The sequence below is a fragment of the Cyanistes caeruleus genome, chromosome 12, assembly GCF_971803275.1.
Source record: "Cyanistes caeruleus chromosome 12, bCyaCae1.hap1.1, whole genome shotgun sequence".
In the NCBI taxonomy this organism is placed as follows: domain Eukaryota; kingdom Metazoa; phylum Chordata; class Aves; order Passeriformes; family Paridae; genus Cyanistes; species Cyanistes caeruleus.
In genome coordinates this window covers 8,193,081-8,217,770 of record NC_141712.1, presented here as the reverse complement: position 1 = coordinate 8,217,770, position 24,690 = coordinate 8,193,081, and the positions used below count along the sequence as shown (strand labels likewise).

General features: G+C 37.4%; 1 long non-coding RNA gene across 1 annotated transcript in view; it reads left to right on the top strand.

The window, feature by feature from the left end:
• Positions 1–24,690, top strand: part of LOC147650838 (uncharacterized) — a 59,506-nt gene that overhangs the window by 13,378 nt on the left and 21,438 nt on the right. The gene's annotated exons all lie outside the window — the stretch shown is intronic.

Genomic DNA, 24,690 nt, shown 5'->3' with positions numbered 1-24,690 from the left:
AAAAGAGGCCAATACAGAAAGATTTCTGACCTGGTCTGAAAACAGAGGAAAGGGTAAATCTATTTTGTGAGACCTATTTATATCTTTTTGGAATGTTTAAATAAAGCAGATGTAAAATCTTCCCTAGCTTATTTCTTTTCCTAGCTGTAAACTTTATCCATTAATATGAAAATCTGCATTATGGGATGTACATGGGTTTTCTGTACTCCATCTGGCAGCTCAGAAGAGAGACAGAAAATTAGTCAGGAACTTTATTAATCACTTGGGAATCAGCTGAGTATGTAATTAGCCCAGAACAGCTTTTTAAAATGTTGCCTATAAGGTATGGCAAATCAATTCCAGCTCAATAAATCAGGCTTGTTTGCAAACTTGAACTTCCAAAAGTAGCACATTCAGAATGCTGATAAACCAGCAATTTGATAAAAAGCTCTTTTCTGCTGGCTATCAGTGACTTGGGTCCTTAGTGGCAGCACTCAAATTAAAAGGGGAAGTGTGGGAAATGAAAAGATGGAGAAATTGCAGTTTGGGCAGCCTTGAGTGCTGCTGTGAGGGAAGGGGAATTCAGGGTTGTGCTCGTGACCTGGGCTCTCATGGTACACAGCTCTGCCTTTTCAGACAGCCCCTGACTGAAAGAAAATTATATCATTTTCTAATGATAGAAAAATCTGAAAATATCTCCTGTTTAATTATGGCTACAGGAGTAATAGCAGTGAAACAAATGGAGCAGGTGGAAGCCAAGTAAATAACTACAGTCATTTCATGTAATAGTTTCTTTAAGAGTTTTTCCCTCTATTGTATTATAGCTGCTACTTCAACATTAATGTTAAATACTATTAAACAAACCAGATGTAACTTTTATATTTAATTCAAGGAAAACAAACTAAGGTAGGAAGACTGAGTAGAATCTGGTGGCCTGTTTCAGCTCTTAAAATTTCCTGTGTGAAGAAGCTTAAAATGGGTCCATGCTACTTTGGTTGGTTGGTTTGGTTTGGTTTTTTTAATATAGATGTATAGTATACTGTGAAAGTGATGGCTTCAGTCTGAATTTATTGTTTTGAGGGGAATTCAGCTTCATTTTGTGTGGGGTTTTCCCTGGAAGAGAATGTATGACTTGACATTTTAATGCCAGTGCTCTTCTCATAATGTCTTTGTTTTTTTTTAAAGCCTGGCTGGCAGTTTCAGCAATCCCAATGCAGTGTATTTCATGAGACAGGGATGCAGTGGTTTGGTCTGCAGACTTATAATTTCCTGTTAGGAGCCATTTACTAGCCCTCCTTTCAACTGATCCATGGCAGGAATACTACATGGAATTATGGCAAACAGCTGCTCTGGAAGTGCTCAAGCTACTCCAGCTTTGCAGCCAAGAGAAGCCTGCATTTGGAAAAGACTTAGTGAATTTATTAATCAACAAAAGTGATATCACAAGATTGTTATGTATAGAGAGTTGCTTTTTAATTGCTTAAATTTTAGCATGGTGGATTTAAGGTTATCTTGAAATGCCTGCATAACTGGAGGTGAAAATTCTCTGCTAGCATGGCAGAGTATTTATCACACTCCCCCCAAACTTCCTCTCTTGATGTCTGGGGTTTCTATAAGTAGAAGAGAAATTTTATTCTTACAGATGATATGAATGTTTGGATATGGCTGGGTCTTCAATGGGCTTTCAGTGGTGTGCATGATTTTTCACACTTTTAATCTGCATGTATCTACTGGGCTCTGTGCAGGCTATGAGATGATGAGAAAGGTTTATTGTACACAGAAGGCAACTTCTAGGGAATAGCTGAAATTTTTCTGTCATAAAACTGAGGAGGTTGTCAAATATGGCATATTTCACTTCTTGGCATAGCACAGTAGGTCAGAGATAATTTCAGTTCTCCTCGTCCTATTCTTTGGACTCGTTAGGCCATAGTTCAAATGGCTGTCTGCCATTGGAGAGTGGAGAGCCCAAAGTGGCACTTTGATCATTACCAAATCTGAATTCATTTTAGTATGAGGAGAGACATTTCCCAGAGCAAGATTTTTGATATGCTTTAGAAGATTAATCTCACTTTCAATAGAAATATGCATCTGTTATCTTAAAGAAACATGCTGCCACAGCTGGGACTCTTTGTAATACCTCAGTTTGCCTAATCGCTTCGTGTTGCTTTCATAATTAAGACCTGTTAATTTGTTGCGTGTTGATAGTGGGGACGGCCCCTGAAAAAGGCTTGCAGTTCCCTGCAGCTCTGAGGCACAGAGTGGCTTGGGTTGGAAAGGACCTTAAAGCTCCTGCCATGGGCAGGGACAGGTTCCACTCTCCCAGGCTGCTCAGAGTCCCATCCAGCCTGGCCTTGGACAGGGATGGGACAGCCACAGCTTCTCTGGGAACCTCTGCCAGGGCCTCAACACCCTGACAGAGAAGAGTTTCTTCCTAAAATCTGTATCTACCATCTTTCAGTTTAAGACCATTGCCCCAGTCCCACCAGTGAGTGCTCACAGGAGGGTGTTAATCTCCTGCTGCTATTGAAAAACAACGGAGAGCAGTGGGAAACTGCTTGGGATGGAGTGCTGGAGTGTGACCCTTAGAACCCAAGTGTAGTTTTATGCTGTTCAGGAGGCAGCAGATAGTACAGAAAGCTTCATTGATTCTCATGGTGTTTGGCAATCTTTTATAAAAAGAGATTAGGTCACCAGCAATTTAACATGATGTGTTAGAAATCCCTTCATATAAAAGTTAGGTTGTGCAACAATTTAACTGGGAACATTTGGGTCCAAAAGTTATTCACAATCTTCAGAACACATTAAAGAGACCTTCAGATATTGTGGTCCTGTAGTTCTGGGTAAACCTTTTAGTTCCCTGAATGTCTGTCAGAAAAGTAACACCTGCTGGAATGATCAAGGGGATCTCAGGGAGAACAAAAATGTTTGAAGATCTCTAAAGGCCGTTCTCTGTACTCCTTTAGACTGTACAAACATACTAAAGTTGACAGTAATTGTTTCTGCACTTTCTGTGCATCTCACTTACATAAATGACAATTTACCAGGAGCTCTGGGATTGATTTGAGTCAGTAACAGTTTGGGATCGAGACCTAAACTGGAGCATAGTGCATCTTTTCCTTTAAAAAAAACAACTATAGTAGAAGGGATTTTTTTTGTAATTACATTTAAAAACCAACAGCATACAGGCAGCATCAACAAAGCCTGTACCTGGGGATTTTTCCTTTTTAACAAGCTTTCTTCAAAATTACAATAATTGACACATCCATTGATTTTTACAGTCTTTTCAGCATTCTACAATATTGCAGAGATCCTTAAATGATACTGAAAAGATTCATCTGGGCAGATGATTTTCAGCAACTCTGTTGGAGGGAGCTGATTTTCCCCATACACATTTTTCCTTGTTTGGCTGCAGTTGCTCTGGACTGGGTGAATTTGTGGCATAGCTGGAAAGGACATTACAGGTGAACATTAAGAACCCCTCTGGCATGGCATCTGTGACACACTAGCCTTTATTCATCTCTGCAGCTCTGAGGAATTTAGCAAGCAGCTGATCTGCCCCAAGGTTTCAAATATAAGTTAGTGGGTCAAAACTGGAAAGATTTTAAGTAGGACAATAATTTTCAGATAAATGTGTGAGATGTTTCTATACACCACCATCTCTTTTTTTTTTTTTTTTTATGACGTTGTCTGTCCTATGATGTGTGTTTGGTGTTGAGTGTACTGTTATAAACTTAGGAAAATGAACTGATTTTGTTATCTTGTAAGATGCAAAAGCAAAACACCTGGAATTAGAAGGAAACATTGGACTTGCTGCAACAGGAGCCTTCCAGCTCTGTGGGGCACATTGCAGGGTTTAGCAAACAGGATCTGCAGAGCAGTTGGTGCTTGTGGAAACCACACAATAATCACAAGCCATTTTGTGGTTCATTACCAGTTAGAGACCATTTTTGAAGGGATATGTGCGATATAGAATGTTCTCTTAGAAGCCTAGCAAACAAAAAAAAAAAGGAAATCTGATTAAAACAGCATCAGAGGAAGCCCTGGGATGCTCTGTTATAACTTGAAATCTCGTTAGACTATAGCAAGTTGAAGCCAGGGCAAATTTTATGCTTCAGCAACTTGTAAGGGTCTCTCTGACATTTTCAACCATAAACAATTAGTTCATGGTGATGATACTTCAGCTTCTCCTGCAGCACAGTATTTTGAAGCAGAACAATCTGTTGGATGCAGATAAGCATTTACTGAAAGTCATTATAAGGTAATAGGAAATTGTTCAGAGACCTCCACTAACGCTGAAGCTGAACAACCCCAGGAGCAAAACCTACATACTAACGGTCCAATTACACCCACAGCTTACACTTAATTATTATTTAATAATTTATAACTAAAAAAGATTATTTGATGGTGTGTTTCATTGCTGCCTTACAGATCTGAAGTAAACTGTGTATAAATTGGGGAGTTTGTTGTTTTTCCAAGCAGGCATGGCAAGTGGCATTATCTTCTGCTCAGTTTGGAAGCGTGTTTGCTTGGGTTATTTAGGTTTATTTAAGTTAGTGACAAATGCAATAAATGTTACTGATATTTTTATTTCTACCGGCACAAGACAAGAAATTGCTTTGCTTCCTTGAAATGTTGATAAGATTATTTGTGTAGGCTGTTTGCTAGCTAAACACCAACGTTGGTTTTTTTCCTGTTTTAAAATTGATGTGATTGTGGTCATAGAGCAAATGGACTTTTCCACTGGAGTGCAGTGAGTGATACAAAAGGAACCAGAAAACTTTCCTGGTAAAAAGTAGGTGATATAAAGATAAAAATCTTCTTCTGTTGCTTAGGAGAAAATGATACCTTTTGAAAGGAGGAAAGACATGAAATGAAGTTAATACTAAGAATAAAAATATATTGAAAAGGGATGTAAGTGAGATCTGGGAAAATACGCAGAAAGACAAATTTGAAGAAAAGGAAAAGACATTTTTATATCTGTGTGCATAATGTAAAATGGTAGAAATAGTTGACAGAGCTTAAGGTTCAAATTAAAAAAATCCTATATTAAAAGATGCAGAAGAAAAGCATTAGTGAAATGTCTGTGTTTCCCCTCATGTCTAATTATAGGTGATTTAATAGAAATACTTGTAAAATAGAAAAATTACCAAGCTGAAAACAAGCATTTCTGGTATTCAATTTAGAAGTTATGTGTATTTGTTATTATTATATGTTCTGCTCCAGCCTGTCTAAAGCCAGTAGAAAATGGTGAACTTTTACAGGATGTTTTGGATAATCCAAACAACACTGAGGAATTAGATTGATGTTGAAACAGGTTAAGTGATGCTTTTAAAAATGTTAACAACTAATGATCTGCTTAGGAGCATTTAATTAACATAGGCTAAATTCTAAGGTTTTCTTTATTGCTGTATGAGACAATTACCAGGTGAAATTTTACTATAAGATTAATGTTGTTTTTCAGATGATATATTTACAGGCATTATTGCAAACCATGAAGGCAGATGAGATATATCATTTGTAGAATTCATTTGGATTGATTAATCATAATTTCTTTTCCTCCCCATAATTTTCCTTATTAAAAACCCAAGGTTGCCTTTTAATGACCGTTTTTGTTTGACCCACCAATGTATAAACACAAAAGACAACATAATAATACTCATATTACTTCATTAACCTTCTAGAGCTGGTGTTCACTAGGTCCAAGATTATATTTGCAAACAAAGTTCCTTACAGACTAATGCTGTTTTGTGTAATACTCCCTCTAATATATCCTTAATTTATGGCATTAATCATCAATGACAAAAATGTTAACCTTTTATGGCCTCCCTAAAATTAATGAAAATTAAACTTCACAGCATGTCAAATTATGTGGATTACTGCCATTGATGGCCATTCTGCCAAACAAATGACTGACTTTATGTTCCTTTTGTGAGGTAAGTTCTGTAAAAATTAGGAAAGTACTATATTTCCTACCTTAATCTTTGGTAAATTCTTCAAATGGAATTCTCCATGGGAGCTAAATGCTGGAATTTTCAATCCCATCTCTGAAATAAAAACTTGTTCCTTGTTTTTTGTTCTCCAAAGAGATGCTGTTAAATAGTGTGTTCTCAACCCTGAGTTACTTCATTTACTGACATTACTTTGAAGGAAAAAATGAGACAAACATAGCAAAATCAAAAAATCCTTTTAACTTTTGTGTCCTACTAGATTTATTAGCAGATGTGATTATAATTATCCCAATGTCATAAATGTTTTATTGTGGTTTCTGCAATGCTCTTATTAAACACCTTACAAAAAAAAAAGTTCACTTCTTTTACACAGAAGTGGCCTGTCCTTCACTGGGTGGGAAATTTCAGACACTCTTTGACTATTTACAATAATAAAAATTGAGAAAAGTGTATGTGTGGAGAGTGGTGGAGATGATCCTCTATATACTAGAAATAAACTCATAAAAAGATGAGTTTTCCTAGAGGGGCAGAGTTATTTAAAAGACAGATGGGAACGGAAAAACTGTGACACATTTGAGCAGCCATAAATGATGTGTTTGAAACTGCTTAGATTTCAATTTTACTTTGTTCTGCAATTAAAATACTTTATTTCTGTGTTCTCTGGAGAGCAGAATGTCACAAATTCATTGTTCATTCTGACTGTAGAGTCAATTCTTTTTACAGGTCTCTGTCTTTTATTTATATTTATTTACTTATCCACAAGTCCTTTTTCAATGTCACTGGCAGACCCTGCATGTCTGACTGAAAAGGGGGTGTCTCCCAATCCCTGCCACCTCATTATTTGTGAAGCAGCCACTTTGGCTTCTTCATTCTTAAAATAAAGTGGGCCAGGATAAAGCACCAGTCTGGAGATACAGGACTGAGTGCTGTGTTAGGTAACAGCCTAACTAAAAATAACTGGCTTGCAGGAGGAAATCCTGTTTTCCTGCTGCTCTGTGAGACTTCCCGTGGTGTGTCACTGTCCCCTAACTTGAGATGAGATATTGCAGCAGGATTCACGATGCAATCTGTGTGCACAGGGCAGGATTGGCACTGCCTGGGTCATATTCAAGTGACTTTGTGCTAGAAATTTCATAAACTATGACTATGTTTAGCTTGAAAATGACTTAGGTGATGCTCCCTGGTTCAGTCCCTGTCTGTGGGTATTGTGCAGTCCTGAGCTGCATGGGGAGGGACACAGGCTGTGAACAGATGATGAGCACGTCTGCTTTCCTGCAAATAAAAATTAAATAGATGAATGTGGGACTTGGAATTGATATTGCCTCACTTTGAAATCTCTGTGTAGGCTGGCAGCAGATGTGGAGCTCTAATACTTATTAGAGTACTTCTTAGAATGTTATTTTCTGAAAAGGCCCCTCCATATAATGTGTACTCCTGCAGCTGGGTATTTAGCCCTTGCAGTAACAGTAATTTCAGCTTGTGCCCCTTTTTGGAGTTGCTATCTGTAAACTTCTACAGGATCCTGAGAAAGAGAAGTGTCTTGGTAACTAACTCTGGGCATATTTCTTGTTGCATGACTCTAGGATAACCTCGGAATGGCTGAACAATTTTCCTTAGGTCTGTGACTGAAGTTAAGGGTCTTTTTGAAGTTCATTTCTGTGCTTCCACCACTATTAAGCCTTTAAACACTAACTGTGTGTAGGTTGAGTGGGAAAGGCTTGAAGGAAACGTTTAATGTTCAATGTGGCTGCTGTGAGTGGACACCTGGAAAGTAATTTAGCCTCTTGAAACAAAGCAGAACTATTTTATGCAGGAAAGGACTATGGAATCCAGCACTTGCAAAATGGGATGCTGTGCTTAGTTGATTGTTCTACCCCCACCCTGCTCCCCATCAAATGCTAATTTACCTATCTTTGCCCAATTCAGCTTTGCTATTGAATTTGCCCTGTTCATCTTGCTTGCAAATGTGCTGGGGTTCTGATGATTTTGTTCATAATGTTCAGGATTAATGCTTGGTGCCTTTGTCATGGAGTCCTTTGCAATAAAACAGTGCCAGGAAAACAAAGAATGGGAACTTCTTTTCCATAATAAATTTATGATCAGTGGAGATGTTCTTTTTCTCACTGTGGTTGAATTGGTCAATTAGCTGCATGTAAAGGTCATTCCCACCAAATGCTGAATGAACAAAGTACATTATTCTTTGACAGAAGCAAGGTCACCTGCTCCATGTGTTTGATTTCATTGTTAATAATGTGCACATTTTTTCTGAGCTTTAAGCTAAATTAACGTAATCATGTGTGACAGGTGGTTTTCTGAGTGATAGGGAAGTGTTTAGGGAGTAGATTTTTAATAAAATGAAAGCTGGTATATAATATATAATTGAAAATTGCAGCCTGGTAAGTAGGTTTATGCTGGTGAGGGGAGCTCACAAAACAAGTCAGCTGAGGCAACAAATTAATAATTAAGGTATTGAGATGTGAGAATATATTAAGAAATAATTTAGGGCCCTGGAGGAAATGGGAACAGCTATTTTGGGTTTGTCTTGTTTTTCTAAAAGGAGAATAATTCACAAGTGGAGGTCAGCTGTTATTAGAGGAAATTCACAACAAACCTGGTTGGCTTTTTAAGTTTTCAGTATCAATCCTTAAGGACACAGGATGGGATTTTCCAGTGTTTATAATACATCTGTTACTGAAATTATTTGGGGTCTGTCACTGAAAGTATCTGAAAAACCACCTTATTCCAGAAAGTGTCAGCAAGCAGTGATGTTAGACCTGGCTAAAAAATGTTTAGGCATCTAAAGTAACCTAATTGAAAACAAAAAGAAATACAGTTTTTTCCCAAAGCCTGGTGATCCATACAATTAAGTACAAGATGGAAGTAATCACACCATGCTTTACCTTAAATAGCTTCAGTGATGGTGTCATAACTATGTTCTGCCAACTTTTATCCTCCTGGGAAGAACAAAATGTTTCCTGACACACATGCTTCAGCCCCCAATAATATGCTAGAAAGTCTCATGGTTTTCTTTTGTTTGTCTCCCAGAAACTTCTCTATGGAGAAGAACAATTGCCCTATGTTTATTCACCAGAAATCAATTCAAATTTTTAGTATTAATCAAAAATTTACCATTTAGGGGATGAGAAAAAAAAACATTTGCCAGCTGTTCTAAGTGCTGGTGGATGTGCTTTGTCAATGCCTGGCTGAAAGGATGACATTGAGAAGTTTGCTGCACTGTGTGTAAATGAGCACGACAGCTTTCATAAATACTGCTAAGAAATATAGCAACATATCTGACAAAAATGGCCTAGTTAGATACAGGAGTTACACAGAGAGGCTGGTGCTTTTCATTTGAAAATTTAGAGGCCATTTCATGATAATTCATGAAGAAAAGAATATTCACACATGGGTTAGAGTAGCTCAGATATGAAGAGGAAATTGCTGGTTTATTTGAAGTATCCCAATACTTTAAATGTTGGCAGCTCCTTTTCCAAGAGAAGGTTCACAGTGATCATTTTTTATTTTTGATTCACAGTTCTGTAGTACATCCTAGAGTTGGAGGGAAAAAAAAAAAATTCAGTTTTCTGCTGGCTCTGGTTTAGCTGTGGGAATTAGATACAGATTTCATCACCTGATACAAGCTTGGCTGTATATATATTTGTGTGTATTTGTATATGATTGTACATTTCAATGGTAGTTCTAAGGCTTGGAATATCAATGGTATGTCTTGTAGACATGCAGTGATGACAGCACATTTTATTTTTATAGCATAGGCCGATATTTTATTTATGTTTTATGCACAATAATGTAGCCAACATAATTAGACAGCAATTTGTGACTTCCAATGTAAACATTTTAGGAGCTATGTATTCAGAAGCGATTGCTAATTAGAGAGCTGTTAGCTAAACATATATAATTGGGAACAGACTGACAGGCTATTGCAAACAGCAGGCTATTTATAACTCCATGCTGTTCTTAAATTATATTTTGTTTAATGGACTTTGGACAGTGCATAAAAGGGGGTTTTGTGACTTGATCTGCACTTTAATTTCTTTAAATAAAAATGAAACCTTGCAAATGTGAATGCCACACAGGCTAGCTGTGATAATTAAAAGCTATTATTAACTAGATGACTTTCTGGCTGAGCCATTTTCTAATTTCTTTAGGAGTGTGGACTCCCTGAAGAGAGTTATAAATTCAAGTATTACTTAATTATGCTTTTAACAATAAAGGGCACTTTAATCAGCAACCTCTCAAAAACCCTTCTCCTGTAGTCATTTATTCAAACAATGAAAAAGTCAAGAGACACTTATATTAAAAAGTCTTCTAAAAATACAATGTACCTATTCACAGGTCCTAATTTATGTTATATCAGTTCCTATCGATGCCTACCCTCCAATATCAGAGGCAAAGTGTTATTTTAACTGCTTTTGGCTAGCAGGAATGATTTTACTACAAAGATTTTTGTCTTTTTTAAAGAAAAACAGAAGATATCTGGGCACTGTGGTCATGCTCATGGATTCACTAAAGGATGTGTTATTTTTCAGAAACAGGAAAAGCTAAATATACCCTGGAGATGGTTTGAGCACTGAATGGGAGGGTTTTACCTTGAATTTTGAAGGTGAAGTCTGATAGTTTCTCCTCTGGACACTTGTCCTTGTGAGCTGGGAGAAGGAGCTGGGGTGCTGGAGGGGGGCTGTGAGCGTGGTGCTGGTGTGTGTTGGGATTTCACAGCCCGGCTCCAGCAGGGGCACCGAGCATGAGCCAGCCTAGAACGGTCTTTGGGAGCTGGAGGGAGCTCTCTGTGTAGAGAGGAAATCCACTCCTACAGGGAGGAGTGCTGAGCAAGACCCAAGGGAAGAGAGGATTCCTGCTCCACAGCCACCAAGGCAGGGCTGCTGCAGGAGTGAACTGAAACTAGTATTGACAGAATACTTCAGACCAGAGACAAGAGAAAGATATGATCCTTAGTTTACACATTTTTCCCTTCAGTGAATAAATGTGCTCTGCAGACATGGAAAGTAAAATTCATGTAGAATGAAGACTTAATGAAACAGAGTAGGTTTCATTCAATTAAAATTGCTTTTTATTTGGGTTAGTTTCTTAAAAAAGTTAAATAAATCAAGGTAAAGTCTTCTTTTCTCATATTTATTATAACTTTTGGTTCCATTGCATGTGAAGCTGTGTTGGTGTGCACAGTAAGAAATGAACCATCCTGATGTAGCACAAGGGCAGAAATAGCAGAGTGAAGCCACAGTGGGATGTCTCACACCTTGGTGTGATGTGATGACACCATGTACCATGTGAAGAGCATGACACAGTCCTTGTGGCAATGTCACCTCTGCCAGCAGCTGCCAAGGCAGTTTATGGCCAATATGGATCTGTAGTCAAAGAGCAGCATTCCTTTAACTTTGGCTTTCCTGACAGGAGAGAGCTAGTTCCAGGGCAACATAAACCCCAGAGATATTTTTTTTTGTGTTTATGTGTGGTTTTCCTAAAACTGAAGGCTGAATCTACTAAATAAATTTTATATTTTAAGGATTCTAAAGCTAAAGATGAAATTCTATCACACACTCAGAGAACATGCATAAACCAGATGTAAAGCCTACTTCAGTCCCTCCTAAAGCTAATAAAAATGCTGCACTGAGGTCAGTCAAGTGGTGCCTTGAGTGGTGGCATGAGACTGGTTTGGTAGCTCTGGGTCCTACATCGCTGTGAGGTCTCACCATGGTAACTGTGCAGGATAAAAAACTACAGATGATGTACAAAGAGATTCCCTTAATCAGAAAGATTCTTTTAATCCGTGATTCTATGAAAAAATGAGTGGTTAATTTATGAGGCTGCTTTTATCAAGCTGCATACTGATGTTAATTTTCAATCTACGGTGCATAAATTGGAAATGGGAAAAGGCTGAGATTTCATAAAATTTTACTGAAAATATTCTCTTGCATTTGTTAATTTGCTTTCTGTTTTTTGGATGTCTAAGATGGTTTTGACCATAACTATTGCTTTCCTCACTGAAGTTACACAGATTTTTGAAAGTAACATCTGAGTACAAAATGTTCTAATATTGATTAAGTGGCTTCCAATTAAAAATCTAGGATAAGAAAATAATGGGGAAAGTTGATTCTCCTTCTTGTCTGTTTTGACAATTTATTTTCTCTGTGATGGTCTCAATTCTCTTCAAAGGTCTGTGGTCAAAGGTACTTGAGGTTTGCTTATTTCTGTGACTTATCCAAAGGTTTGGTGATTCATTTGAAGGAATCTTGTTTTTCGTAATGATTAAAACCCACCTTGGACATGATAGTTTCTAATTAAGCAAGTTTTAATGTGCTAACAAACACTATGGCTAAATCATCAACAGAATTGTTTTTAAAAGGCAATTTCCATTTCTTAGACTGTGTTAGTGTTCTGACATTTCTGTGCTACATTGCATTACATTTCTGTAAACCTTATTAACTTTTTCACAAGCAATTAATTATGAAAGCAGTGGGAGTAATAAGACTTGATTTTCAATTCATGGTTGGACTCTTATCTAAAAAGGCAAATCAGCAAATGCTGATTAAAGTTTTTCCTCTGGTTGGGATGTTCATAACGCTCTCTCTGGTGTATAATGAGAGCTGGGTTCATGTTGCAGCCTTTAATAAAACTTCAAAGAATGTAACTCCACGGCCTCGGCTGTCAGCAGCACAGGTGAGCAGATGGCACCAGGAGGAAATGCTCTCAGAATTTCTCAGCTCTGCTTTTCCTTGGTCTCAGGCTAAAGACACATTCAGGGACAGGCAAAAGGCAGCAAGCAGGAACTGCACTGAGCAGTTTTCTGCTGTGTGCAATGCTGAAGTTCCTATTCCAAATGAGCATGCACAGTGTCCAAATGAGGCTGGGCTCAAGTTCCTGACAGAGGACTGTTCTGGGGTCACTGGGTGTGGCTTCCAAACGGAGAAATTTCCCACTGAAACACAAAACCTCTCTTTCAATAACTTGAATTTGTGATGGGAAAATGATTTCCAGTCTTTAGGAGTGGATCCAAATGGGTCCATTTGAACTAGGAAGGCACTTCTGGCCATCTGAGTGATGACTGGATTATTAAAAAAATAAAAACAATCACAAATTCTGCATCTGCATAGGGATATGAAAAAGGGAGGGGTTGTGATTACTATTGAAGGGGCAACTTTGCTATGTGGGGCTGGAGTCAGCTGGCAACATCTGCTCTCTCTTCAGATACTTCTTTCTTTTTTTGAATCACCTGTCTTCATTCTTGATTTTTGATTCATGATTTATCTTCATCTCCCCATTAACATTTCCCTTTTCACCCATTAAATATAATTTCGTGGATGTATTCTTGGAATTCTACCTGAGATGGCCTATTAAGCATTGTAATTAGTCATGAGTTCATTAATAAGTCTGAACAAGCCAATTACGATGCATCTGTGAAGCGGTGATTAGTTCTAGAAATGTGGCTATTAGAAACAAAAGATATGACTCCTACAGATTTTTTTTTTGTTGTTGTTGTTCTATGTGCTTATTTCTATAATTGGAAAAGTTTTTAGTCTGTTTTCAGTTGCAGCCTGCTCATTAATTTCATCCTGCTCCACGTGGAATCAGGAGAATTTCTCTCAAGTATCTTGGTTGCTTGCTTATTATTGCATTTGCACATGCTAGAAGAGCATGCTGAAGTGACCAATTGGTACAAAAAACTTAGCTGATGACAGCTATTAAAAAAAATTCAGATCACTTTTCTCATTCTTAAGATTCTTTTAGAAATAGAACTTACGTGTTTCAGCTAACAGAAAAGGCTCAGTTATTTGCAGTCCTGTTTCATATAACTATTTTTAGCTGTTGGGAAAAGTTAAGTGTTTGCAGGTGCTTTGAAATAGATTTTGGCAAATATTGCAAACAATATGTGAAATTACATATTCTGGTAAACAGGAAATTGTCTTGAGACTTTTCTAATAACTGTGTGCTATTTCATCACATTTATCCAGGAACCATTTTTACTGAAGAAGGCACCCTCTCTGCTTGCAATGGTTTAATGTACATTAAGATTTTGTAGATTTGGCTTAAGAAGCATCAGAAATATGCAAAAAAATTCTAGGATAAGTACAATTTTATTTTCTTCAAACACCAAGCAATCAAAGGCTCAACTAAGGAGCTTTTTGAATTATTAAGGGATTCGTGTTTATAACTAAGGAATCTCTGTGTGTAGCTTGATGCCAGAAGAGCTTGATATTGGGAGACCTTAAATCAGTTCTATACTTCATAATTTGTGAAAATAGGAGAAGATCATAGTCTGGAGAGAGATTTGTATTTTATTTGGGAGGATAATGAGATTGATTCCTGTACAGGGCAGATAAATGTTTGGAAAGACAGAAGTCATAGACTCAGTGGAGATCTCAGAGCACAAAATGTCATCAGGTCCCCCTAAAAATCTACCCAGTAAACTCTTTCACCATGGAAATCTCCAGATGTCTGGATAGCCCAAGAGCTGGGGTTTTGTACTCTTACTGTTACAGTTGCTTTCCAGTTGCTATTGGGATTTGACACTTTATGCTAAACAGTGATTTTAGGGTGTTGCACGTGAGACTTTGACCAGAATACTGGAGCTGGGAATAGGAAAGGGGGGTGTGGGGTAGTGGCTTCTGAAATAAAATCAAATGACAGTTGAATAAAACAGGCAGTTCTGCAAAATGAGGTGATATCCAATATAATTTTACATGGAGGACCTCAGTATGTTCAGTTGACAATTTAAAAACAGAGTAGGAAGTTGTTGAGGAGTTTTTTGGCAAATGTGCATAGATGAGGTACTGTTCAGTCAGGGATGTAAGGAGATTTTGGAGCAATAATTAACTTAAAGCGTGGTGTTAGACCTTATCATTATTTCATTATTTTATTCTGTCTAGTATAAAACATGCTATAGGGACATTGCAAAATGACTGTATTACCTAAAAAAATATAGCAATTAAGGTTAAAAGGGGTTTTTTGTGATTTTTGGAAGGGAAGCTTTCTTTTCAATTAATTAAAAATAAAAAGATAAAAGGATCAGAGGTGAAAGTGAGCAGTGAAAGACACTTAAAATGACCCTTTTTTTTTGCCACCTCTGCTCCTCATAGACTTTTTGGTGTTCAGGAGATAAGAAATTAAATTTAAAAATAAATTAATTACAATAATATTAATTTAACAGAATAAAAAAATTATTGGCCAGAATGGGAATTCCACAGAGAAGGCCGAGTTTCTTTCAAAAATAATTCTTAATCCTCAAAATATTATTAAACATGAAAAAACAATTTTGAAGGATCATGTCTTTTTCTCTAATCTCAAAAGGTTTAGGTAGGTAGGTAGGTAGGTAGATAGATAGATAGATAGATAGATAGATAGATAGATAGTTCTCTTTGTTAGCAAATAAATACATTTTTGCATTTTGTTCCATTTTTAATGAAAGTGAGGGGATATAACTGTAACATGAGCTACTGTAAACCACAGTTTGATTCAAGCAAGTAGATCTGATCTCAAAATTACCTGGGGATTTCAGTTCAAATAATACAGCAGATTAACTCATGGGATTTTGCTGCCTCTTCCAGCCCCTCTCTTCCAGCTTCAGCTGAATTTGTTTTCAGAGTTTGTATTGTTAAAGGTTTGCAAGTTTAACATTGAACAGCGCCTCAAACTTTTTGGAGCAATCTGTGGTGCCTTTGGTCTAACAGGCTTAGCTAATTGGCACTGTTAACCCCCACTTAAAATTTCTTGACATTAAGCTGTGCCTCCTTGGAAATGAAGTGTGCTTTGGATTCCCTTACCACCTGCTGGTGTGAGGATTTATTTGAATAACTAAGCTGTCCAGAATTTTAGTGGGATTTCTGAGTCCTACATTCTGCAATGTACATGAAGAATAATTTACTAAATCCACAAAAATCTTTTTGGATGCCTTCACATAACTCAAGCTTTATTTAGACTTTCTAGTTTCTCTTTTGAATCTCAATATTCTTTCAGTCCGGTGTGCAGTACTGAATATTCTGCAGAACTGAGTATTTTCTGATAAATGAGTGATGAACTTGCCTTGTGGTGCACTGAGGTTGAATGAGTTGAGTTGGTTGTGTGATTCCCTACTGCAGTGATTTCTTAATCAGATAAACCTACCGATTACCAGCAAAAAAGTTTTTGAGTGTTCACCCCCAATATATGTATTTTTATTTGGACTCTTTGTTGCACCAAATTGCTCAGGATCTTTTTTAATTGAACCTTGAGTGTTTTCAGGCATGGAGATTCCAAATCTCTCTGGAATTCTCTTCCAGTTCTTGATTGTTCTCATGGTGAAGAGTTTTTCCATTCTGTCTAATCAGAATTTTGTTGCAGATTGTGACTGTCTCCTCTTGCTGCATCCTCCTGAGCCTGGCTGTGCCTGCTCCATAAACCCTGACTGCCTCAGGTAATTGAAAGCTGCAGTGGGATGCCCTGAGCCTTCCCTTTGTCAGTCTGTGCAATCCCAGTTCCTCCAGCCCCTCCACAGCTGTTCCAGACCCCAAGAGTTTTGCTGACCCTGTGCTGGGGCTGCCTTTCCTCCAGCAGGAGCTCCAAACCCAGCCCAGGCTCAAGGCATGGTTTGGGGGTGCTGAGTGTGGGGGGCACCCTGGGCTGCTGGGCTCCTGTGGGTGTGAAGTTACTGCTTCATTTCTGCTCTATTTGAAGGTGCTCCAAGCAGAGAAGGACAAAGTGTTGGAGCACTTCCCATTTGTATAAAACCTGTGCTTGACTGAGCTTCTAAATATGCTGCTAACCATAAACCTCTTCAATTTAAATATTGAGCTCTTCAATATTTAAGATTAAGCCCCTGCATGTAAATGTGAAGCCTGTCAATGCCTTTTTCATACAAGCTGCAGCTCCTCCTTTTTTTAGTGTCAGCAATTTAATTGAGAAACACTTTACTATTTTAAAATTCTGGGATTTGTATTGATTTGCATTATACATTTTAAACTAAGAGTATACTGTTTGATTAAAACCATGAACTAGATAAAACACTTAGCACTTTGTCTCTTAAGAGATTTCATTTGTCCTCTTGGTAGGAAAGGAAAACTAACATTGATCTGGCATATTTAATATCAGTATCATTGTACAAAAAAAAAAAATCCCTTGTCAGACCAAAAGGATAAAGGCTTTTTGTATTTGAAATGAACATTAGGTGATATAATGAGTGGATAAAATAATAGGGAGACAGCAAGTTCTGAGGAACAAATGGGTGGAGAGAGGAAATGTGGTTCCAGGGAAGCAGTTCCATTCTGCTTCAGTGACAGAAGAAATATCAGAATTTCTTCTGATGCAGAAATAAAGTATTGGTCTCTGTATCTTGTACAGGAGTAAGGTTGGAACCTGTAAAAATACAGACAGATGATTACTGTCCTTGAATTTAATATAGGGAATTAATTTTGATACAGGCAATTTATATAGACATATGATTATCTATACTCTTAGTTTTTTGCTGTGTTTATGGGAAATAATGAAACCATGATTCCAGTTTCATTATTATTTCCAGTTGGAAAACTGCTTTTGGCCAGGTAAAAATGAAGTTCTGCCAGCAGTTCATGATGCATAACTTTTTGAAATAATGTCATGGTGCTTGATCCTGTGCTACAGTTGGTGGAAATTGCAGAAGAAGGAATTAGTGAGGTCCAGGCAGAATTCACTGAGAAACCTGACTTTAGAAAATTAAAGGTTTTTGATTGAAATTAAGATACCACTTGTGCAGAGAAGGAGGGAATAAACATGCTTGCTCATATTTCTAGTTAGAGCAATCCTGAGCAAGTGATTTACATGTGAATTCTGCAGTGTGAATATTTTCCCATATTCAGGTAGCACAGAGCTCTTGGCAAACTTTGCAACTTGCCCTTCCACTGCTACCCATTTCTGTTATGAATTGTGCTCCCTGTCCTTGTGCTTAATGTTGGCACTCATATGACAGTGTTTGGAGTGTGTTCTGAAATTCTGCTTGAATTTTCATGGTCAGTTCTCAGGTGGAACAAAGCTCCCTGGACCCAGTAAGCAAGAACTGCTCAGTTCTGACCTTGTCCTCTCTCAGTGCTGCTCCCTGTCCTTGGCTGCTGCTCTCAGGTCAGCCAGATCCAACCTGCAGATCAGAGTCTTCATGAAACTGTTACATTTTGCTGAAAAATGAGGGAAGAGGCAGAAAGGCTCAGGCATTTCAAACTAGGCTTCAATAAATGCCAGGTCTGTACTCTAAGGCATTAAAAGTGAGAAATTAAAAAATAGGGGAAAGTAACTGATAAAATCAAACTTAACATGGCAACAGAAATTGTAGCTAGGAAGAATATTTTAATTATACTTTTCTACTGCTGTAACTTTATTTTTAAATATTACATTTTAACTTCTATTTCTTGCATGATTAATCCCATTCCTGATTAATTTGAAACACTATGTCTGTGCTACTCCCACGTAATACTCCTGGAGGGATAATGTGCTTCAGGGACAAATGTTAACTGAATGTGCTGCATTATCTGTTCTTGGCATAGCAAACAAAGGAGAAAAAAAGTCATTTATTTCCAACTTCAGAAAGCAGCTTTAGGGGATCACAGTGGCAGTGCTTTGAATTCAGCTGAGTGATTGTGGTAGCTTCTCCTTAGTTTTATCAGTAGACAGGAATGATGACACACTTCATCAGTAGACTTGGAAACATAAAACTTCTATGGAATCCATTCAAGTTGAAACAGCAGTCCTGTTTATCTATGCAACATTAAGTCATCTTCTCTCCCCACTCCACTACTCGTTCTAGAAAATGAATATATTGCTGGACTAACTAAATAATTGCAGGTGCTTCTAGACTTTGATGGTGTAAACTAATCTGACATTTGAGATGCAATGATATATTTGAATGAGATTTTTAGAGAGCTTAGCACTGCTACAGGAATGACATATAGATCCAAGGCATTAAAATATTCTGCTGCTTTATGTTCCTGGGAATGTGTCTGGTGACTGATAGCAGAGAATAGTATAAAGCTTCTCTGCAAGGGAAAAGAGGGAAAATGTGGGAGGCAGTTGGCTCTTGAAATAGATCAGGAGACAAATGAAATATCATTTGGATGCAATTATTACTGCATGGTAATAAGTGCTTTGCTCTGTGTGAGGTGTATCTGTCTGTCTGTCTGCTGTGACTGTGAATTGGTGGGGGTGAATTTTCCAGTAACATTTTACAGAGGAGTGCCCTGAAAAGATTTGCATGCAGGAGAACAGATACAGCCTTGGTCTCCAGATGGGATACTTTGTAGTAAAAAACATTTCATTCTTTTTCCAGCTATTAAATGAATGACTGTGGATTGGGTTTTTTGTTTTGCTGTCTGCTTGTGCTGTATTTCCACACAAACCCATAGATCAAGTGTTTGTTTGAATATGTAAAGACAAAAAATGCATCTGTTGTACCATAACCACAGGAAAGGATCTGCTGTCTATAGTCAAGTTTGCCTTAGGCTCAAGAACAATTCTGATAAATGTTTTATAACTGCTTAGAGCTGCATCTAGCTGGGCTGTCTAATTTAGCTGCTATCTAATTTAGCTGTTAGTTATCTTACTGGGAACAGCTCTTAATGGAAAAGCAGAATTATTTTTCCCCCTTACAGTCTTTAAATTTACCATTTCATTCAAAGAAATAATGTTTCATTTTGGTTTAGGGAAAAAAAGTCTTCATCTGAGAATATTTCTCCCTGTAAACATATACAAGCACAGATCCCTGATTTTTGCCTTTGTATTTAGATGACTTTGAGTTGCATGAGAACTGTCACAGTTGAGTTGTTGGGTCCTTTTCATGAAAAGTATATTTTGAATGAATGAAAGCAATCTGGAAACAGAGTTTGGAAACTTCAGCCAATAGAGATTCCAGTTGTGCAAAAAATTGCTTTCTCATGTGCACAAGTGGAAGGAACACAAATGAGATGAGCTGGCCAATGTGCACATGGAGAGTGGTCATGGCAATTGCAGATCAGACACTCAGCTTGAACACAACAATATAAGTAGGTGTGGTATGTAATTTTTATCTGTGCATTTTAAAGCATGTTAAAATGCAAGGTGAACTCGTTGATAAGAGCAGTAGAATCTCCCCCTTCACATAAATTGGAGGCAGAAAGGGGCAATGGGGCCATTTTCCCACCAGTGGTGTCCCTGGGGAATTTTGTTTTGATAGAAGCAGGCTGGAGTTGAAGTGTCTAAGAATACCTGCCTTAGCTTTCTCCTCAGTCTGCCAACAAAACCTTCCCTTCATGTGCTGCTGAGCTATGTCTAATGCACAGCAGAACTCATTTGAAATGGTGCATGACAGGATCCTGTGTATGAAAATCGTGTCTGCATTAGAAGGACAGACTCAAGACAGATAATAATCTGTAATGTGAATAAATCCAGATGTGTGAGCTCTTGTTGTGCCCCAAACCTACAGCTAAAGCAGAATCTTTCAAGAGACATTATAAATTATGCCCATGTGAACTAAAAAAGCAGACAAGGCCACACTGTTTGATGGTCAAGGGTTCCAAATTATAGCAGCACTGACAATTTGTAGTCTTTCAGTTCCAGCTGCAGCCATACAAATTAAAATGGTTTCTAAAAGCTGCTGTCTTTCTGACTTAACTAAATGCAGCGTAGGTAATGATTTCCACAAGCCCATTAGAGAACTCAAAAAAATTTGGAATATTATACAAATGGAAGAGCTGGAGCAGAGTGTATTTTTCCAGGGAAACATATTTGCCAAGCTAACACATTTGGAGTCTCACTGCATCATCCATTGGTCATTAAACATTAGGGTGAAAGGCTCATGTGATTTTTCACTATAGTTGGGGTTTTTTAGCACTGTCAGCCTGTCACAAAGTGAGGTTTTTAGGGGTTCAATGAATGTACAATAAACCAAGTGATTTTTGCCTGCTTTTACCCTGTTGGTGCCATGCTGTCTTTGCAGTGTTTCAGAGCAGTCCCAGATACGTTCTGCCCTGTCCATATTCCTTTTAACAACTAGATGAGTATCCACTCTGGGTATGCACTTAGTTTGGGTATTCAGTGCATTTTGGGTCTTTTAACAGTGCAAATTAAAACCAAGATACAATTGAACCCTGCATCAGTAGTGAACTTTGGGTACACAGTAACATATTCTGTCCACAAGTTAATTCAGCTTCATTACATCACTGCTGTGAGGTTGCTTTAGTGTTATGTTGGTTGACTAAGCAAAAAAAGTAACTCTACCAGCTGGCTTTAATATAAAGGAGTATTTATATACAAATAAGATATTTCCTGTCTCAAAGAGTTCACTCTTATTGATTTATCACAGAATACAGAAGCAATTTATAAGGGATATGTCTTGTGAATTCACTTATTAAAAATTTATTATTGGCCCTGGTTAGTGGTTGGTGCTTCTGTCATTTTCTTTACTATTTTTCTACACATTTGTTAATTTTTTCTCTTCAAATGCTATATTTAACATTCAAATATAAATGTCATATGAATTGGAGAGATGCTTCTGATAGTTGCATCCTTTTTTGTTCAGTTAAATTTGCAACTTTACAGCCTTGCATTATTGACTGCTGCTGTGAGAGAGGATTCACACAGGGTAGGGGTGGGCTTTTCCTTTGTACATCAGTTTAGAAGGAGATATCTTATTTATCTTCCTAGCAGAGGGAGCTACAGCTTCTTCAGGTGTATGGGCAAATTGATCACATCCAGTAATCGAAGAGAGCTATTGACTTTGCTGCAGTTCTTGTTCCATTCTAAATTACAGATGGCACATTTTGTAGCTGAGTCCTCATCTTATTAAAAAAAAAAAAGAAAATATTAAGAACATTTGTGCTCAGGAGCCCTTTTAGTTGACTTTGACAAATGGCTCAACTGGTCACTTTTAACAATGACACTATGCATGAAAAAGTAAAGTATTTTAAGACCACTTATGGTGAATTATATAAGTAATGGCTATTGAGCTATCAATCAGTCTAGGTGGAATTGTTGGAAGTCACTGAAGCAGGTTCTCCAGTATTGCCTTCTCTCTCTTATTTTTATGTGTGTTGTGAAAAATGGAATTTTTGGAACAAATGATTGATTGAACTGGCTCAATTTTGGTTAGGAGAACCATGTTTTTGCCTGGCCCTCTCATGTTCAGGTAAGGAATGTCAGGCAGTTTCCCCAGCAGAGGACACTGTGCTTCTGCTGTTGGCTTTGTGGGGTTTTGTTTTGCAAAGACCCATGGAAATAAATCAAGATATGATTTTGTACTTGGTATTCTGTATGGACACCATGACTGACATTGCAATTATAGGTTTTCGCATTGTTTATGCTTCTCCAAAAGCGCATCTGAGTGCTCTGAACCGCTGGCTGAAAAGATCTGTGCAAGGTTTTATTACAGTATATAATTGTATTTACCCGTTAAGGCTTCCAAGCGTATTTGTGCTTCTCATAGCTCAAACACTGTTTGTTTTATTCGTAATTAAATACCTGATTAAATGAGTCTCCAAATCAGTTTTGAAAAGAATGTGATTTAGCACAGTTCTTGAGCATCCATGTGAAAGAAATAGATCATGCTCTGCTTTATATTTCTTTCCTTGATGTTCAAGGGCATGGCTTGTTATCCCCTTTCCTTCATTATTTACATAAAACACATTTCCTCCAAAGCAACAGCTCTACCAGCCCAGGTGTTATTTCTGTCTCCCCTGATCGATGAAATCATGCAGACATGCGTGTGTCCCACCAGTACCTTTTGTTAGAGGACACTTGGTTTACACAATTCTGAGAACAGGAGCCTGTTTTCAAATAATGTGGGTTAAGTTTCTTTTCAGAGATGTGAATTAATCTCGCTGAGTTGACTTAATGGGAGATTAGATATTTTCCATCAGCTGAGTATCTATGTATTAACTTAGAGCTTTCATAAAGGAAGTGATAATGCTATTATTTTAAGAACATCCTCAAAAGGCATAGAAGGATCTGTTGAGTAGAATTGTTGAAACATAACAGATAGGATGGGGAGAAATAATGAATTAAAGAATGCTGCTTGTCAATTTTATCTTCCTTTGCAATGTTTCTAACATTTGCTAAGGGGCAATTAGGATTTCATAATGACAAATATTTGGAACTGTTTGTTGCAGTCACAATGCAATTTAAGATGGCCAATTAGACACATAAAAAGGAATATATGATGAGCTGTCAATTTGCAAGATAAATATAGAACTACAAATTGTTTCCATGAAGTACCTTGAAATGTTTTTACAAATTAGATCCATATAAATGTAGGTTTCGAATTAAAAAATTATCATGACAAAAACCAGAGGCACTTATTTATGCAGTTTATGGATTGCTACTTTTTTGTAAATCCTGTTTGATTATTCGGTGTATAGTTGTGGATTTCAAAATGCTTTAGTAGTGAAGACAGGTGTCATTTATGGCCCCAGTAAATACACAGAGAGAAAGAGGTCTAAAGGAATTATCCAGGGGAGTTCCTACAGCTGGACAAGAGCAGAATGAGAAAACTTCAAATCTTCCTTTATTTCCAAAGTGGAATCTAAAGTACTCTTCTTTTAAGTTTTCAAAGTTTGTGGGTTTTATTCATTTTCATTTGATTTTATTCCCTCCCCAAATAAATTTAAAATCTCAAACTGCATACACCCTTATGTTGCTGTAACTTTTGAGTGATGATGATTTTTGCACATTTAGTGCACGTCCTAGGTAGATGTATTATATTGGATCTAAGGAAGAAGCTATTCACACAGGTACCAAGGAGAAGAGCAAATAGAAAACTTCAAGTAATGATTGTCTGGTCAAATTTGGTGTGCAAGATAATGCACATTATGTTTTGTGTTCAACCAGTTTCTAAGGATTACTACACCATTTTTAAGCAGATATGTACTATGTTAGGGATAAGATAAAATTTGACTTCTGACCGTATCCATGTAAGCAGAAATAATTTTAATTATCCAGTCTTGACATTTGTTATGTCACTACTATTAGAGGTGTGTTAACTGCATATAGATTATTGCCTACATAATGTTGTCGAAATTTTTAAGTGTACCAATCATTCGCATGAGTAAACGATTGCTGATGCTACTAAGGAAAAGATCTGATTTTTTCCAGCTACTGCCTTTTGTAGTAAATTATTTTTGAAAGGTGGTCACTCAGATCTGAGATATAACTGTGATTTACTTTAATTTGAATTCCATCTTGGGAGTAAAAGATTTGTATTCCGTGCAGTTCTTCTCCGTGTTTTGGTTGATTGGTTTTAGATTAGCCATTTAATGAGAATGGAGTGTGTTTGGAGAGCAGTAATGCTGCTGTCACTTTATAAAGTCTGCACAGGGGTGGAATGAAACCACCCTTTTAACAGGAATAGTGTTACTGCAAGCAAATTTTCCTCAGATTAAAAACAATGGGGTGAGCATCAAATAAAACCATGCTATTATTGTCACCAATGAACTGGTGCGTTGTTCTTCATCAAAACTCCTTAAAAAACCAGAAAAGCTCCCAAAGAAAGCCAAAACCCAACCCTCAAAAACCCTAAACCAAAAAACCAAACCCAGACAAACAACAAAACCTTTAAAGAGCCCTCAATAACGTGAAAAAACTTGACTGGTGCTTGTGAGCAAGTCATGGCACTGATTTAACAAACCTGTGGTGAAGTGGAAGGGTTTTTTTTTTCTTTTTCCCCCTCAAGTCCAGAGCTCTCTTCTGGCATGAGAAGTTCAGGAAAGGGTGTCTGTGTGGAGACCTTTTCGGTGCTTCCATTTTAATTTCTTTTTGTTAAATGTAA